At 49.0% G+C, this 8412-nt stretch overlaps 1 long non-coding RNA gene across 2 annotated transcripts in view; it reads right to left on the bottom strand.

The window, feature by feature from the left end:
- Positions 1-18: 18 nt before the first annotated feature.
- Positions 19-8412, bottom strand: part of LOC102203133 (uncharacterized) — a 40410-nt gene continuing 32016 nt past the window's right edge. For both annotated transcript variants that reach the window (XR_312258.1, XR_001290614.1), the window contains 2 exons: positions 874-987; positions 19-412 (listed from right to left, as the gene is read on the bottom strand). This is a non-coding gene — a long non-coding RNA (uncharacterized LOC102203133). The remainder of the gene's footprint in view (positions 413-873; positions 988-8412) is intronic.

Here is an 8412-nt window from a genome sequence, read left to right as displayed (position 1 = left end):
GAGTGTGTGTGTGTGTGTGTGTGTCTGTGTGTAGTGAAGTACCATCCCTTGGAGCAGGGTAACTGAGAGGCCCCCTGATCGTGTAAAGCAGACGATGGAGGCTGAATGGAGGTTGGTTGTTGGAGGCTCCGCCCCCTTGGGCCTGTGACTGTTTCCAGCTGAAGTGTGTTGCATTAATGCACGGCGTGTGGAGCGAGCTCACAGCTAATCCACGCTGTAATCGATCTGCAGGGCTCAGATTTGGGCGGCACGGTGACACGTCTGTTAAGCTCTGTGAAATCCTGATGTCATGGCGCCTGAAATCGGCTCTTTGTGTTCTCCTCTCATTTGATGCACGCCGGGAACACGAGGGGAAGCTCGCCAAGCAGCTCCTGGCTCCGGTACAGATCTGCTTCCTATGATTTTGGAGGTGCTGGAAAGAGCCACGAGTGGCTGTTACATCCTCCATGCCTCAAACACAGATACACAAAGAGAAGCGTTTGGCATCGAGCTTCCTGCAGTCTGTGAGCGACAGGACTGGACTGATGTGAGCTTCATCTCTGCTCATCTTCATCATTACAAACAGACTGTAGATGATGATGACGACACGACTGAGCAAGGCTCTGGAGAAAGACTGTTTTTATAATGTTGTATATCTGTTGGTGGACCGCAGACACACCATGTGACGTGAATCATGAAAGCTGTCACATGAGGTAAAAGACTCCATGTGATGAAGCTGCATGCAGAGGACTGACAGCCACAGAGCTCTGATTAAATGAAAGGCTGCAAACGTGAGCAGACACTCAGCACTGAGTCAGCCTGTCGCATGATTGGCTGGCAGCAAGAGAGCTTCAGAGGAACGTTAGCGTGGTTCTGAAGGGTGACCGTACTTACATTTTTACAGAGTGAAAATCTGCTGCGACGGACAGGTGAGGCCTCTGGATGCTCAAGTGACAGCAGCAAAGCAAACAGGAAGTCAGGAGGCGGGGGTGCACCCCCTCAGACGTCCTGCAACAGCAAAACGATAAAGTTTAAAAGGACCAAAACATTTGTGCTTCAAGCTTTGAGCAAACATGACGAGCTGCTTTTAACAGTCTCTGTGGTGTTTTGATTGCAGACGCCTCATCAGGACGGACCTCTGGCTGTGTACCATGGACCAGCCCAACACATCAACCAATCACAAGAGAGGACAGTGAACCACAGCTTGATGACCAATCAGTGCAGCTCGCTGCATGAAGACATCCTGACATTAAAATTATTGCCAGCTTGGAATAAAAACACCATTAAAAAATACTTTCCTGAAACCTGAAGGTCAACACACAAAGTACCTGCAACACACCAACAACATGCCTGCAACACAACTGAAACACACGAGCAACATGTCGACAACACACTTGTAATACACCTCCAACACATGTTGAACACACCAACAACACATGTGCAACACGACTGAAACAACCCAGGAACACGCCTGCAACACATGTTAATCAAACCACCAACATGCCAACAACACCCCTGCAACACACCTCTAACATGACTCCAACACAAGTGAAACACACCTGCAACACACCTGTCACACGCCTGTCACACGACTGAAACACCCCAGAAACACGCCTGAAACATGACTGTAACACGCCTGCAACACCCCTGCAACACACCTCTAACATGACTCCAACACAAGTGAAACACACCTGTCACATGACTGAAACACCCCAGAAACACGCCTGCAACACGCCTGAAACACGCCTGAAACACGCCTGAAACACGCCTGCAACACATCACCTTTTAGCTGAATCAGTGCAGTACTCACTAGCAAGAAAGCAATGTATTTATAAAGCACTTTCAGGTGCTGTACACTTGATACATTAAACAAGTTAAAAAAAGAAATAATATAAATAGAGGAAACATATTTAAAAAAAATAAGATGATAATTCAAATAATATTTAAAACAGTAGAATTGGCACAAATAGCAAAAGCAATAATAAAATAGTATAAAATGATAATTAGAATTACATTTAAAACAATAAAATCAGGGTCAGACTGTGTCAAAAGCCAAGGAGTAAAAATGGGTTTTAAGAAAAGTGGACAGTGAGGGGGCCTCTCTAATGTGCTGGGGCAGAGAAGGCCCCGCCCCCGCTGAGCTTCCTCTTGGACCTGGGTACCTCCAGGAGCAGCTTGTCAGCTGGCCTGAGAGACCTGGGGGGTGGGTAAGGACGAAGAAGCTCAGAGAGGTAAATTGGGGCAAGACTGTTTAAGCCTGGGGTGCCAAACGTACGGCCCGCGGGCCGGATCAGGCCCACAAACGGGTTTAATCTGGCCCGTGAGATGATTTTGTAAAGTATAAAAATGAGCAGCAATTTTTCAATAAAGAAACTGCTGTTCCAATTGTGTCCATTGGATGGCGCAATAGCAATTGTGAGCTACTTTGTTTTGCCCGCGAAATTTAAACCCGATGTGCTTTGGCACCCTCATTGGCCCAATATGTCTCTGTCAAAAAGAGAAAAGTGGATGCAGAGTGCAGAGTGTTCCAAGAAAAAATGGTCATCCTATTTATTCCCAGCATGTTGCAGTGCTGAAAGAATATAACCTCCGTCGCCACTACGTGAGTCTTCATGCCGACAAATATGACAACTTTCAAGGACAGCGGAGAAGAGAGAAGGTGAATGAACTGTTGGCGGGTCTGAAGAAACTGCAGTCTGTGTTTACTCACAGCCGAGACAAAACTGGACTTGACAGTAGCCCTAATTTGACTGTCTAATTTAAAATCACTGTCCATCTTAAAACCCAGGTTAGTAACAACAGGTTTAAAATACACAAGGTCCACTAGGACCAAACAGAATCACCTCAGTTTTGCTTGAATTACATCTTAGAAAGTTTAGGGACATCCGAGATTTAATGTCTTCTACAGATGCTAGAAGTGGCTTAATAGAGAAGGCATCGTTCTGCTTCAGAGGCAGATCAATCTGACAGTCGTCAGCATAGCAGTGGAAGGGTAATCCATGCCTTCTGAGGATGGTTCCCAGGGGCTGTAAATATAATGAAAAAAGCAGAGGCCTTAAAATTGAGCCCTGTGGGACCCCAGACTGAAAGGCAGCAGAGGAAGACTCATACCCTGAAAGGTTAACACTAAAAGTTCTGTCAAAAAGATAAGACCTAAACCATTTCAAAGCAGTACCACGAATGCCTGCAAGATGGTGCAAGCGAGTCAGTAAAATGTTGTGGTCTACAGTGTCAAAGGCAGCTGTTAGGTCAAGAACAACACGATTACCAGAGTCACAGGAAAGGAGGATATCATTAAAAACCTTTAAGAGTGCTGACTCCGTGCTATGAACGTTTTTAAAACCTGATTGGAAGACCTCTGGGACACCACTCTCCTTTGGTTGCAACCTTCTCAATGAAAAACACATAAAATCATCAGAGAGGCCTCCAAGCAGCCACTTTGTGGAGCATTTAAGACTGAGTCAGTAGAGTTAAATAACACGTGGATTGTGACTGTTGGAGGAAATGATCTTAGAGAAATATTTTCTTTTAGCCTCTTTGACCGTATCCTGATAGAGGCGCCAGCAGTCCTTTAGGATTTGAAGAGACACCTGCAGTTTGTTCCTCTTCCATCTGCGTTCAGCTCTACGACACTCCCTCCTCACAGCCCGAGTGGCGTCGTTAAACCAAGGGTCCGTTTTAGCCTTGGGCTGCCTGGTTATTAATGGTGCCACAGAGTCCAGAGTGGTTAGGCAGTACGATCAGCGGGGAACTGGGCAGCAGTGGAAGGGTTAATAATCCGACAGCGGCGAACAGGAGCGCTGGTTTGAACTGTAGTGCGTGAAAACGCAGCATCAAATAATACAGCCATATGGTCAGAGAAGGCAGTGTCAGTCACTTCCATGTTAGACACAGGTAGACTGTGCGACAGGACCAGGTCCAGTGTGTGTCCGTGTTCATGTGTGGGACCAGGTACGGGCTGGACCGGATTAAAAGAATCAATGAGGCTTAAAAACTCCTTCACCTGAGGTTTGTCAGGGCAGCAGACATGGATATTAAAACCCCCACAATAAGAACGTAGTGGGCATATGATTAATGGTGCTGCGTGTGGCGGGCTTTAAGGCTCAGCTCAGATTTAGACAGAGGAAGATGAAGACAGAGGCCGAGAGCTACAGCAGAGTTCAGCCTCACACTGTTTTTGTCCAGATTTGGATTTTAAAGGATTTGATTCTAGGACATTCCCAGCTGGAGTTTGTGCTCTAAAGGAATGCAGTCAGGGTTTAAGAGGGAAGTTTGAAGGCAAACTCAGGACGCAGTAACACGATTAAAGGAAGCTCCTCGTGTAAAACAAAGAGGCTCCCCTGGTGCCGCTCAGCGAGCATCTGCAGCTGATTGGATTTGTTCAGGATCGATTCTCTGGAGGATTCTGCTCTCGGCTGGTGGCACGAGTCCAGATCGAAGGAAATCTTATCAGCTGCCATTAGGCCCGAGGCCCATCGCTCGGCTCATTTCGTTCACAGAGAAATAAAACAGTGAGGCAGGAGGAGGAGCTCCCTGTGGATGAACAGAGCTGGTTTCTCAGGAAGAGGAACTCAGTAGCCTGAGCACAGCAAGCGACTGCCTGCTCACAAAGAAAAGTGTCCGTGCTTGTTAGCAGAAGTTCTGCACGAGCTAACTTCACCTAACGAGCTAATAGGAGCCATTAGTGGGCTCCAATTAGAGGAATCCCTCCTAACGAGGTCAGACAGATCAATAGCACAGGGAGAGGAGTCGCGTATCAACACCTCTGCAGGCTTTCAGCCTCACTCCTAGCCTGCTGGTTACCACGGTTACCAACACGACCTCTGACACTGACGGTGATCAACAATTCCTCGCAGCTCGTTGTCCCATCTGTGCAGCGAAGTCATCTTTAACATCACGCAGTCTGAAACCTGTAGCTCCACCGGGCGTGGAGGAAGGTGAGGGAGGTGGGTCATGTGACACAGACAGAAACAGACTGAGCCAGTCAGACCTCAGCGCACACGCCCAGACTGGGGTCAGAGGCCATTAGGTCACTACACGATGGTCACTCGTGTAGAACACCTCAGACAGAGGCTGCTGCACCAAAAGCTTCACTGTGATTGCTCTGGTTCGAGCAGGTTGCCTTGGTCACCGGCAGTCAGCGAGGAAGGCGACTTCTCTGCATCTCCACGTATCTCTGACCTGCGACCCATCAGTTACCATAGCAACCTCACAGTGGGTGTCAGTGCAGTACTGTACGCCTGTTATAGCACACGAGTAACCATCGCGAACCTCCACCGACCACCCACCAGCGGTTGGAGAACATCTGTGAGGCTGTGGCACCGCTTCAGGAGAAGTGTTGGCACAAAGGAGCCTGCTGAACGTTAGTCCCCGCCCCCGCCACGGCCCGTGACCTCAGCGCTAACAGCGAGAAGAACAGCTCGACTGGCCTCCTCGTTCACACACTTCGCCTGCCTTTACACCACCTAGCTGTCCATCTATCCAGTCATCCACCTATCCGTCCATTCATCGACACATCCACCCAGACATCCACTGCGAGCTCGCTGAGATCTTCTGATGTACACTTCAAACAGACTGATCAATAATCTATACCTGCTGCTGTAAACAGGCTCTCTGATTGGCTGCGGTCAGTGTCCTCTGAGCTTTGTTTTCATGTTTGCTGCTTTGTTCCAGTTTCAGTCGTTCAGCAGATTAATCCTCTCAGCAACAAATCTGATCCTCATCATCCTCATCCCCATCTCACACACGCACACACACACAGACACACACACACACAGACACACACAGACACACACGCCTGTCCGACTCTAATCCCACATGTGATCGTTTGCTGAGGTTAATCCTCGCGTCTGCCTCTGCCGTCCACTCTGATGGATTTACTTTCATCCCTGCGTTGACATCTCATTACTTCCTCATGCTCCTCCTCTAAGTCCCGCCTCTCTCCTGATGACATCGGTACCGTTTTACTATGGCGCTCAGGTGAGTTTTTAACGCGGGGCACGTTTAGCTTCATGTCTGTGATTCGTATCAGCAGTTACACCACAACATGTTTCAGGCACCACCACCACCACCGCCACCCCTACATCATCTAAGACCTTCCAAAAACCTTCAAACAGGGGGCGGGGTCAGTCATTAGAAAGGAGGACCCCACAGACCAGTTCCTGTTTTCCTTTGAACACCAACACTGATATTCTTTATCATGAACCTGAGAGGTGATTTGTCTTATCAGCAGCATTCACGAGCTGGTCTGAGCTAGTTAGCCACAGGCTAACATAACATTAGCCACAGTAACCAAGGCGACCATGACAAACATGCCGGTGACAACTATCCTCAGTCTCAGACCTGTAAACCTGTCAGCCAGGTGAATACAGGCGTTTTAAACAAGCTAGCAAAGCCAGAGTGGCTAAAGCTAAAGATAGCTTAGCCACGGGCCTCGGTATGAGCAACGGATCAAAGCAGTGAGGAAGGCTGGATGTCCTGCTGAAGGTACCGACCTGCTGGTTGATAACACGCACGTGCGCACAAACACACACCCTGGGCAAAAACATCAGAGCACACCTGAGCTCAGCTCACTCCGTGCCGCCAACCTCACAGTTTTCTCACAAATGACATCACATCAGTCTCAATCCAACGAGACGCTGCACACCTGGCTGTCCCTCACCTGCACACAGGTGTGGGCGTACCTGCAGCAGTCAGTGAGACGGTGTGTTTGTAGTAACGCTGAACATTAGGGCAGAGGACCAGGTGGAGCTGCATTTGCTGCAATCAAACATGCACTTCCTGTTTCTCATGACACAGAAAAGGGCGCACAGGTACGCACTCCTAAGCTGCTGCAAGCTCATTTTTAGTGCTGCGTTTCATTCAAAGGTCAAAGTTCAAGTCACAGGAAGGAACATGGAGCACAAACACACAGAGGTCAGAGGTCAGAGCTGGAGAATAGCGTCACCAGCAACAAACGACATCAACTTAATTGGAGCTTCCTCCTGAGGCCAGCAGGTCAAAGCTCGGATGCTGGTGGTGGCGCTCAGAGCAGGAACGACGGTGCCTGTAGCTGGGTCACAGGGTCAGCTTCACAGAGGTCAAACAATTACCAACATGGCAGCTTACCGCCGTCCGTGGGGGGAGGGAGAGAGCCCAGCTGGTCATGTGATTGGTCAGCGGGCTCTGATATTACTGCAGTTAGAAAGGAGGGGGTCGGGGGGCTGGACTGGAAATGCTTTTATTTTTAGATCAATCACTGATTGGACAGCAGGACCTTTGCCCACGTGACCATTGACCTCAGTCCACTAAGACAACAGGTCCAAACAGGACAGGTAAAATAGACAGGTCAACTGGGACGCCTCGCTTTCTAACAGAGACGCCAAACAGCCACAGCGGAGAGACACAGACAGCCAGGTTTCCTGCGATCCTCGGGTCAGTGAAGCCGACACGGTCGCAGACAGAGGAGGGAGGAAGAGTATGAACAGGAAGGGATGAAGGGTGCTGATGAACACCTGGGCAGCATCAGCTGACAGAGGGTCACCTCTTCATGTCACTGTTGTGGCATTTCAGGAAGCGTCTCACCTGTCAGCGACCGGCGCCGTGCAGTGCTTTTAAATCTGCCTTAAAGCCTCTGATCTGATCCGAGCGTCGCCACCATCTGTTGCTCATTCCTGCGTCGCTGATCTGTCACCGAGAGCAGCGCAGAACCTGACTGTCAGCACGCCACCGCCATGTTTTACTCATTAAAATCACAGTTTAGGGACAAATGATGCTCTGGTGTTTGATTCATGACAATATGGAGCTTCTTTGTACTTTGTGGATGAACAACAGCTGATGCTTTTAAAGGTCTAACAGCTGATTTCTTTCCATTAAAGTGACATAAAAGCAGAAAGATCAACAGTGATGTCACAGAAGTGATCAATGATGTCACAGTATTTTTTTTAATCTGGACATACTGAAGGAAAGACTCCAGAAACCATTTCTAATGTCTCACATTTAAACCGATTCATCGAGTTAATCAAATAATACTGATAGTAATCATAATCATCGAGTGCCTGGAGCGACTGGTGGGCGTGTCATTGTGATTTGGTGCTGCCTCTGAACTGAGCATGCTCAGATCCCGTCATCCATCATCTTAAATAACAGCCTAACAGCAGCACCATGTGGTTTTCCTCGCCGCCCGCACAGACGGGCCGGTTGGATGTGACGCCGCAGGAAAGCACACAGGCTGCTCCGCCAGACGTTTCCGTCTCTGCCGGACTGACGGGAAAGACGCCTGAAAATGGATCCAAAAGCTGAGCCGGGCGCCGAGCTGACCTCACAGGCAACGACCGCTCACACTCACCTGTGCCACGACACGCTCCCGCCCAGGTGAACACCACATGACCCGCCCACCACGACCAATATCCACCAATGTTTGATGTCCAAAAGGAAGTCAACTTACAGTGTAGC

Source organism: Pundamilia nyererei, unplaced genomic scaffold (genome assembly GCF_000239375.1).
Source record: "Pundamilia nyererei isolate P.nyererei 1_Seehausen unplaced genomic scaffold, PunNye1.0 scaffold00326, whole genome shotgun sequence".
In the NCBI taxonomy this organism is placed as follows: domain Eukaryota; kingdom Metazoa; phylum Chordata; class Actinopteri; order Cichliformes; family Cichlidae; genus Pundamilia; species Pundamilia nyererei.
Note: the sequence above shows the minus strand (reverse complement) of the source record. Positions and strands in the feature narration are given on the sequence as shown.